The sequence below is a fragment of the Mercurialis annua genome, linkage group LG3, assembly GCF_937616625.2.
Source record: "Mercurialis annua linkage group LG3, ddMerAnnu1.2, whole genome shotgun sequence".
Lineage (NCBI taxonomy): Eukaryota > Viridiplantae > Streptophyta > Magnoliopsida > Malpighiales > Euphorbiaceae > Mercurialis > Mercurialis annua.
Genome location: NC_065572.1, coordinates 59747978 through 59757437, shown reverse-complemented (window position 1 = coordinate 59757437; position 9460 = coordinate 59747978). Strand labels below are relative to the sequence as shown.

Sequence of the window (9460 nt, the reverse complement as noted above, 5' to 3'; positions counted from 1 at the left end):
TATATGAATGTTGTTGTATTCATTGTTTTGGAGATAAGTGTCTAATGTGCGGTCCGAAGAGACCAACTACCTATTGGGTGTCAATAGGCTACATGATCATTGGTGAGTCAGTCTAGAGTACTTGACTTTATGATTAAGAATTAATATATGTCTATGCATAATATATTATGAATTTGATACGAGAGTGAACTCGGCTACGGTGTAGCCTGGAAGTCCCCGTATCTAGTGGGCTGGGCCCACCAGTGGCTGGGCCACCAGTGAGTTGGACTCACACTTTATGATTTCGATACGAGTGAGCACTCGGCTACGGTGTAGTCTGGAAGTCCCCGTATCTAGTGAGTTGGACTCACACTTTTGAAATTAATAATGTTTGCTTATATCATACGTTTATATACGTATTAAGCGTGTAACGCTATATTTTGATAATACTATAAGTAACTTGCAAACTCACTCAGTATTTTCCCAAATACTGACCCCTCACTCTGATGTTTGCAGGTAGACAGAGTCGGATCAGACAAACCAGCTCCACTGTGCCAGAAGTCATTGGACTTGCACAAGTATGAGTTCTTAGAGCTGCAGTAGTCAGTAGTTGTTAGTATTAGATAGACGCTTCAACTTCAAATGATATTTTATATTGTAGACTCTGATATAATACTTTAATATCTATAAGTGTATTATTTAAAAAGAGTTCTTCCGAAAATGTTTTAATATATATCATATATTATACTTTTAATTGCGAAAAATTATTAGTGGTTTTTGGCTTGCTACGGGTTTCGGAGCTACCACTCCCATTCCCTAGCGCCGGTCTCAGCTCAATAATTTGGGTCGTGACAATTGTGGTATCAGAGCAGTTGGTCCGGTTACCTCTGCTAAGATGTGTTTGTTGGTTAAGTAATCTAGGAACTACTGCAGCTATAGAGTTGAGCTTTGTCTGATCCCAGTTGTTTACGTTAAGTGTTTTGTGATATGTATAATAGATTAACTTGTGAAATGTTTGGTTGACTTTCGTGACACGTATATACGAGATAAATATACGTATAATTTTGTTTTCGATAAGATGTGCTTGCATGATATGAGATTGATTTGTATGAATTGAATCAGATACATCGGTTGGCTTTGCTATCGATGTCAGACATATCCGATACATCGGTTGGCTTTGCTATCGATGTCAGACGTATGAGATACATCGGTTGGCTTCGCTATCGATGTCAGACAGATAAGATACATCGGTTGGCTTCGCTATCGATGTCAGACAGATAAGATACATCGGTTGGCTTTGCTATCGATGTCAGGGATATAGGATACATCGGTTGGCTTCGCTATCGATGTCAGACGAAAGATATTAAGAATAATATGCTTTTTGAAATAAAGTTTCTAGGAGAGGTATTGCCTCCTATGAATAGAATATGATTGATGTGAATGTGATTTGATGTTAGATATATAGGTGTTTAGCATCAAATAACAGGAGAGATGTTATTGGATTCGATCGATCGAAATTTTAGAAAGAGTGAGAAGAAAGACTACAAAGTTATAGAAGTTGAGGAACTTTCCAGAAGCAGAGTTTAAAGGTCTAGAGAACTTACAAAACTCGAAGTTTATAACTTTTAAAAGTTATTTGTTTAACGATTCTAAAAGCATAATTGTGCCTAGACCCGTAATAGCCATTGATAATTGCCACGACATTGATAGAAATGCATCACTACATACATCAATTCATGCATTAATAGAACATGCATCATATGCATTATGTTCAGACGAAGAGGTGAGATGTGGCAACTCTTTGGGGATGAGAGACGTCATCACCCTAGTGCACAATTTTGCTAAGATTTAAATGAAATTTTTAAATGAGTCGTTTTATTTGAAAGAGTTTTCAAAGAGTTTTGTTTTTAATGTAAGTATACCTAGACCAGAACTCTGTAAAGGAAGTAGAGTGCTCGCGAGCAAACTGTGATCAAGGCTAGGAGGCGAATGAATAAGTATAATTGTGAGAACATAGGATTTGTGTCTCTAGTTAATAAACTTAGCCTTGACTAAACAGGCTAGTACACAGTTAGAATAATATATGTGTTCGATTAATAATGTATAGAACATGTATGATGTGATTTGATACTGATAATGTTTGATTAAGTCCATGTGAGCGGAATGCTCGCAAGACTTAAGATGCGATATGTAATCAAGAAAATCTAGGGGACACTGATTTTCTTGAATCCAGTCAACATAGATGCTTATAGCTACGATAGTAATATGTGTTTAACATATACAACGCGAGTATATGTTTTGGCAATTGGCTAGTCTATGATGAGTCAGAACACTCAGAAGACTAGCAATAAGAGACGTATCATAGAAGGTAAAAAGGGAGGAGACATTTCTAAAGTCCAACGTACGTGGAAATCGATTAGACGTGAAGATTTGTAAGGATTATATTTTAAGGAATTTATCAGTATTCCTTTATATAATCGCTATACTAGGAACGAAGAACTGCGCGAACGCGTGCTGTTGCACAGCAAGTATATGAGGCGCGAGAGGAAGATTGAGGTGACAAAGGCAAATGCAACCTAGTCCAATTGGCCTGCAAAGGTCAGAAATACGATGAAGGTCAACGGAAACCTAAGAAGATAAAGTGGGAATGTACAGGCATCGAGAGTGCCGCAGTAACCCAACGTCATTATAAATCAGTTAGCCGTAAAAGCAACTGATATAAGGAATTGTGTGCCAATGATAGGACGATGGATATAAAGATAGTATCAACGTGAAGAAAGGAACACATGTAGAGATTTGATGTTTGTATACTTAAGTTAAGACTAAAAGCGTTTGATGGATCAAGCGGTATGCTAAATCCACTAGGAAAGTAAAGTAAGATGCTCGTACACATAGAGTGGATGATGGACAAACAGTAATGTCAATAAATATGTCGATGAAAGGTTTAACCTATAATTAGTTCCGACATGCAGTTAGAGCGGTGAAAGACCAAATAGCATGAATTAAGTTTGAGACCCGATTTGGGAAATTCTTTCAACTATTAGTTTCGGTTAAGAATAATTGGGAAAGATCAAGGTACAAACGTAATGGATGTTTGTGGAGTGTTAAACCTTGAACTTCAAAGTAGATCAAATGAAAAGTAAAGGGAATAACGTGATAGATATAGAAGATCGATTATGATCCTTGAAGGATTAAGATGTATTAGACACGATCAAACTTGTTTGATATGTTTCCAGAAGAAGATCCTAGGGAAGAGGACTTCAGGGAAGAAGAATTATTAGACGAGTTCGATGTCGAGAAGTACCTGAGCGGGTATTTCAGGTCCAACATACGGAAATGTCGCAATCTAAGGAAGGATACAAAGATAGCCAACGGTCAAGTACAAGTGGCTCTGAATCAAGTTAGAAGGAAAATGCGCTCCTTTTTACGAGGAATGCTACCAGTGGAACGGTATTCCACTTACTTTCTGCGTAGGATGAAGAGATTGCCAAAGGTACATGACGTATATGATAAAGTATAAAGACGCAAAAGTAGATTGTGAATAATAAGAAATTAGTTAAAGTAAACAGAGTTAAGGAAAGTACGGATAACCTGTGTATGTCGCAAGGAACTTGATAAGAGTTATTGAGAAATGAAAAAGAGAAAGTCACGTGGAAAGATGACGAGAGGATCAGATGAATTAAATTCTATGTAGTCGTCAATGCATAGAAACAAAAAGGGATAAAGATGATAGAGTCATATGAAAGGATCCACTGACAGTTAAGATGTTGATAAGGGTACAATAGGACGATATGTAAATGATCGAGAATGCACTACGTCGATAATTCAAGCAAAAGAATTGTGACCCATTATTTAATTAGTAATCGACGTTCAGAGTGCCGAAACAAGAAAAATCAAGAATACGAGATGCGATAGAGGTGATACCCGCATATGATCGGCTTTACAGACGGCCATGATAATATATATACGATTGAGAACGCACTACATCGAGAAATTTAGACGAAGAAGGCCACAACTCTCTATTAATGATCGATGTTGTGGATATTAAAAGCAAGTAGTACACGATGTACAAGATGCGCTGAAGAGAAAAGCAAAGAATGTAATAGAAGGAGATTAAGAAACACGATAAAAGCGTGAATAAGGAACGTAAGGAGAACACCATAGGATATTAGCACTTAAACTATTAATCCTATGGACGCAAGTACAAGAAAGTAGCGAAGAAGTGTACCTACGATATGGATAGAAGTAGGAATAACAAGTGAAATGGAAAGATCATGAATAGTAATGAGAAGTAAGTTTAGTACTACGTGATAGTAAAGGGAAATGATTTGAAAGCTAAGAGCCAATTAAGATTGAGAATTGGAAGGAAGGAATAGATAAGAAAAAGTTAGATTATGATGAATAAAAAGATCAAATATGGAGCAAGTAACGATGTCATCAGAGGACATTCTGATGTAAGTATATAAGTAGAAGAAGATTAAGATCCTCATTTAAGGACTATAAGCAAAGAAAGCTTACCAGAACATTGGTCACACGCTGTCTTATTAAAATAAGAATTCAACGACCCTATCTGGCTGAAAACCAGATTAATGAAACAGATTGATGTAAGGTAAGAAGAGACAAGGAGTTTCAAAGAATAGTACGTCATGCTTAAAGGAAATAGATCAATGAATATGCAAACGGATAAAGAGGTATACGAGATATCAAGATGCAAGAAGAAGATTAAGTAAGTTTTACAAGAAAAGTGAAGACCTCATAAGGATATGTCCTAAGGATTCACCTCATGGATAACCATGATTAACGACGATAGCGAAAGAATCTTCATATGAGAAGTGAAGTAACGAGACAAAAAGAGAATGGTGGATAATGGGATAAAGATCCCAACATAATGATAAATAAGAATCAGGCCGTGATGACGGCCATATGGAAGAAACTACAAGAGTAAAGAATTAAGAACGACGAATCGTAGATACATATGAATGCGACTATTGTCGTCATAAAAGGGAGATGTTGAATGACAAAGATTATCATCTTTAGTAGTAAGACGTCATTAAGACGAACTGCCATTGGATAGCTGTAATACCCCGTGTTTTCAAACTTGATTTCTCAGTTCGGTTATCCGTTAGAAATTAGTTATTTTCTAGAATTCTTTGTTCTTTTGTATTTCAGCATGTTCTTGTTATGTTTCCGACTTGATTCTGGATTGTTATACGCTAGAAGTAACACTTATGATACCTTGATAGTGTCTTTTTGAGTGTCTCATATGTATCCCATGAGTCCTTATGTGTTCGATGTTCATTCAATTTATTTTTGGGTATTAATCAAAACAGCATTCACATATTTTCCAAAACTGCCATGTGTTAGTAAAACGTTGATATCTCACAATTGAACGGTCGGATCGGGCTCATCTTTGGATATGCTGTTCATAAGAGGAATTACTAAAATCTGGTCGGTTAGATTGTTATTTGGAGGTCCCTAACTCGAAATATACCTATTAAACCGTGGGCTTCAATCGAAGCCCATGTAAAGCCCACAATAGTCTATAAATAGACCCTCTAACTAATGTGATCAGCCTCTTTTCGAACCCTAAAACCTAAAAACGATTTATTACACTTATAGACCTATATTTCTTCATTCCAAAACGTTCGGGTTCATTTCATTACGCTAAGTGTGTGATTTTATGTTCCTCTCGCAAGATTTAAGTGCGTTCTTCGTCGCGTTCATCGGTGGTGTGTTGGTGGCTTCACTTAGTTTTGGTCCAGACCTTTATTCTTGATCTATTTTCATCATACATCAGTTCATACATCAATCTTAGGTATCTTATCCATTTCCTTTTGATTTATGATTCACTTGTTACGTTTGATGCGTAGAAACATGTGATTTAGGGTTGTAAATTATTGGATTCAATTGATTGTTAGTTGGTGTTGTACAATCTGAGTATATTAAGTTTTATAAAATTATTCATGAATATAATCTGATCCTAAATGAATTAAGAACAATTTGGTGTGATTAATCAACGATTTGCCGAAATCTAGACTTGTACAAATTTGATTCGATTAACGATTTGTTCAAGTATTGATTCTGAGTTATTTGAGTTGTTGGGTGTTTTTATATCAATAGCTACTGATCTAAAGATTTTTGATTGAAAATAATAATTAAAATGGAATTGGGTTGTAAAATCTCCACGGTTTGCGAAAATGGCAATTTTAAGGAAGTTGAACGCTACGAATACAAAACGGGTATGAAATGCTTTACCTACTGATCTAATATGTTTTAAGTGGTGTTTTAAAGGTTTTAGATTAGTAGCAACCTGATTTGATTCAGAGAATTCTTATTTGCTTCAGTTGGCTTGTTTAGGCAATTTTTGACAATATTGTCAATATTATTGTTTAAGTGTTTTTGGCTTGTTTTAAAACTGATCTTAAGTTGTTTTATATGTACTTATGGGATATACTACTGATCTAAATAAATTTTCGAGTTAGTATCTTATTTGTTTTGGTACGTGTTGGCGTATTTTGTAAACTAGCTAGTTTTACGCTAAAAAGCTATGTTTTCGGATTCTTTGATTTGTGGTGACTTAGGATCTGATTTGAATTTATATTATATGTTAAAGAAAGTTCATAATCTGATCTAAGGTGTTTTGGTTTGACTTTCACGATTGGTCTTGTCTTGAGCTAGGTGGTATGAATGCTTAATTGGCTAATTTATGAAAGGTTTGCTTGATTGATACCAAATGTTTTGATATGACATGTCTTATATCAAATATGATTACTAAGCATGCTAGGGCTGCTGTATATTGACTTTTGACTTATTTGGTTGTGTTTATCCTTTGGGGACTTTTATCGAACACTTTATAATCATGATGCTGTACTTGGATTTTAATGTTTGATTTGAGTTCCCTTGTTTTATAAATTGAGACTTTGGTATATTTAAATGATTCCGGACTTTAAACGAATTGTTTTACTTTGGTTGGATGTTTGGTTTGGGTTAGACTTGGGTCGCCCAATTTGCGAGTATAGGCTTGGCAGTTGTGATAACTCGGCTAGCTCACCACTTTGGTTTAAACTTAGTTTTATGATTTTAACTAAGTTATTGAAAAGATCTCCGAATTATGTTTTCAAAGTGGGAACTCAATTTGACTTAAATATCGTATGACTTCGGTTATGTTCAGTATGTATGACTACTCTACTTTTGTTTATGCTTTGGATATGGATTAAGTAAGTGTGTTTGCTTTGTCTTGGCTCGTTGATGTTTGTGCTAGTCATATGTGTTGTCTAGTACTCTTTAGAGTTAGGACATGTTTTAATTCTGATTTATATTGTCTAGACTCGTCGAATGTTCGTGCTTCGGAGACGAATCAGGATTAGTTTGCTTGCCAGGTTATCACGTGGATTAGCAAGCAGTGAGTTTTTACTTACTATTTACCGCTTTATTAAGTAAATTGTTATTTTAATATTAAATATATATACCGTACGTATATTGCGAACTATTTTTATATTATGGCTCTTAGTTGGAACATGCTACCTAATGGGCATCATTAGGACTGCGTGCGCACCGGTATTGATCTGGGTAAGGTATACATGGAAATGTGGTAACTCGGTGTGAGCATAGCTCTCGGGACCAGGTAGAGTAACTCGGTGTAGCTAAGCTCTCGGGACTCTGGTATAAGTGTGGTCAGTGGTAACTCGGTGTAGCTCAGCTCTCGGGACCAGACCTATTGGATTATGATTATTATTTAGAATTGTGGATTAGGGTTCCAACTATTATCTATAATATCGTTATTAAATGTTTTAAACGTTTTAAAGGTTTTCCACTTAATAAATGTAAATAGTGGTATGAACTCATCTCAGTATATCTGACCCCGTTGTTTTCCCAATTTTTCCCAGGGTTATGATCTGAGAGAGTCTGGTGATCTCCGCATTTACTTTTCCTCGGAGGTTCCATTTATTTTGATAAACTGTCAAACTATTTTATTCTTAGACCGCAGTAGTTGACTAGACGTCTTTATTAGTATTACAGTTGTTTGTCGGATTGATCTGACTAGTTATATTGCTCTGGCATGTTATGTAGTTATTTCGGATTATTTATGTTATGCCTATTTTTTTTGACTCGGAATTGGATAAGCATGTTATACTATCTGTTGAATATTATATCTGTTAGATTTAGGCTGAAGTCTCGGTTGCCCCCGAGCATTGGTTTTCTGCAGGTTTATGTATTTATGTGTTAAATGATAGGCTAGCTACGGGTTTCGGTACTACATTACCCATACCCTAGCGCCGGTCGCGATTCATGAAAATGGGTCGTGACAAACTTGGTATCAGAGCGTTGGTTTCAAACCAAGGCCTTGTGCATGTTATTTGTTATGTGTTTTTGGCATGATAAGTTGATGTGGTGTCTTAGGAACTACTGCGGAATTAGGATTCGTGTCTTGTCTTTTTAAAACGTCATCATTTGTTTTCAAACTTTCAGCCTACATCCTATAGGTGATGTCTGTCAGTCTTTATTTGGTATTGATGCTATGATTTTACTAAAACTCATACTTGGGTATGATGTTGTTTGATAAATTTTTACTTTATGCCACTAATGAATTAATAACGATGGATTATTTGGTAGTACATTTTGGCTTTGGCCGTAATTGTTGGGTGCTATATACGCCAGTACCTATGAGGATACATTTGGGCGTTAGTCTTGTTTCCTAATAAAGAAATTTTAGGTTAAACTTTTAAACATGTTTTATGGTCATATATGCTCTAGGACCACATGTTCTTTAAGGGTTTTCATTAAGAAAAGTGATTTTTCTTAAATTGTGTTTTGACACAGAACCAATAGAGAAGTTTGAGTAAATTCTTTAAAAGTTGATTTTTGGTTAAGTTGCTAGTAAAGAGGATTTTTATTCTACTTTGAATTTTGGGATTTACGGAATGGATGTTTGAGATTAAAGATTTCTCACTTGAGTTTTAAATTACCGTTTAGCGGTTGGTTTGCGTTGAGCTCTCAATTTTGAAAGGATGAAATTTTTATTAAAATGATTTTTACGGATGGCAAATATTTTGAATATGTTTTATAAACGTTTGTTTTGGGGTTCGACTTGGGTCACCCAAATTTAGGAGTTAAGCTTAGTAGTTGTAATTTTCGGCTAGCTCGATGATTTTAATGAGTTGTGATACTTGGGTATCCGTTTTAAAGCAATTGGTTATAAGAAGAGATTTTTACAGATAGTGATTTTGTTTAACCGTAGGGCTCAACTAAAAGATTGGAAATTTTGTAATTGACTTTAAATTTCAAAATGAATTTTGAAGCGTATTTTTAAAATATGATATCATTGCAAGTTGATTTTAATACAAAGGTTCAAGCTTGTTGTAACATGTCCTGATTTCGTCCATAAAATATGTTGGGGTTAATTTTATTTAATGGCATGCTTACGTGGTTTATAGTTGTAAGAATCATAATAATTTTGGTTTAATTGTGTTGAATATCTTGC

General features: G+C 35.3%; 1 long non-coding RNA gene across 1 annotated transcript; it reads left to right on the top strand.

The window, feature by feature from the left end:
• The first annotated feature begins 5590 nt into the window (after positions 1 to 5590).
• LOC126671298 (uncharacterized) lies at positions 5591 to 7953 on the top strand. Its single transcript, XR_007638967.2, has 3 exons — positions 5591 to 5794; positions 7306 to 7381; positions 7866 to 7953. It is a non-coding gene; the product is annotated as an uncharacterized LOC126671298 (long non-coding RNA).
• The last annotated feature ends 1507 nt before the right edge of the window (positions 7954 to 9460 follow it).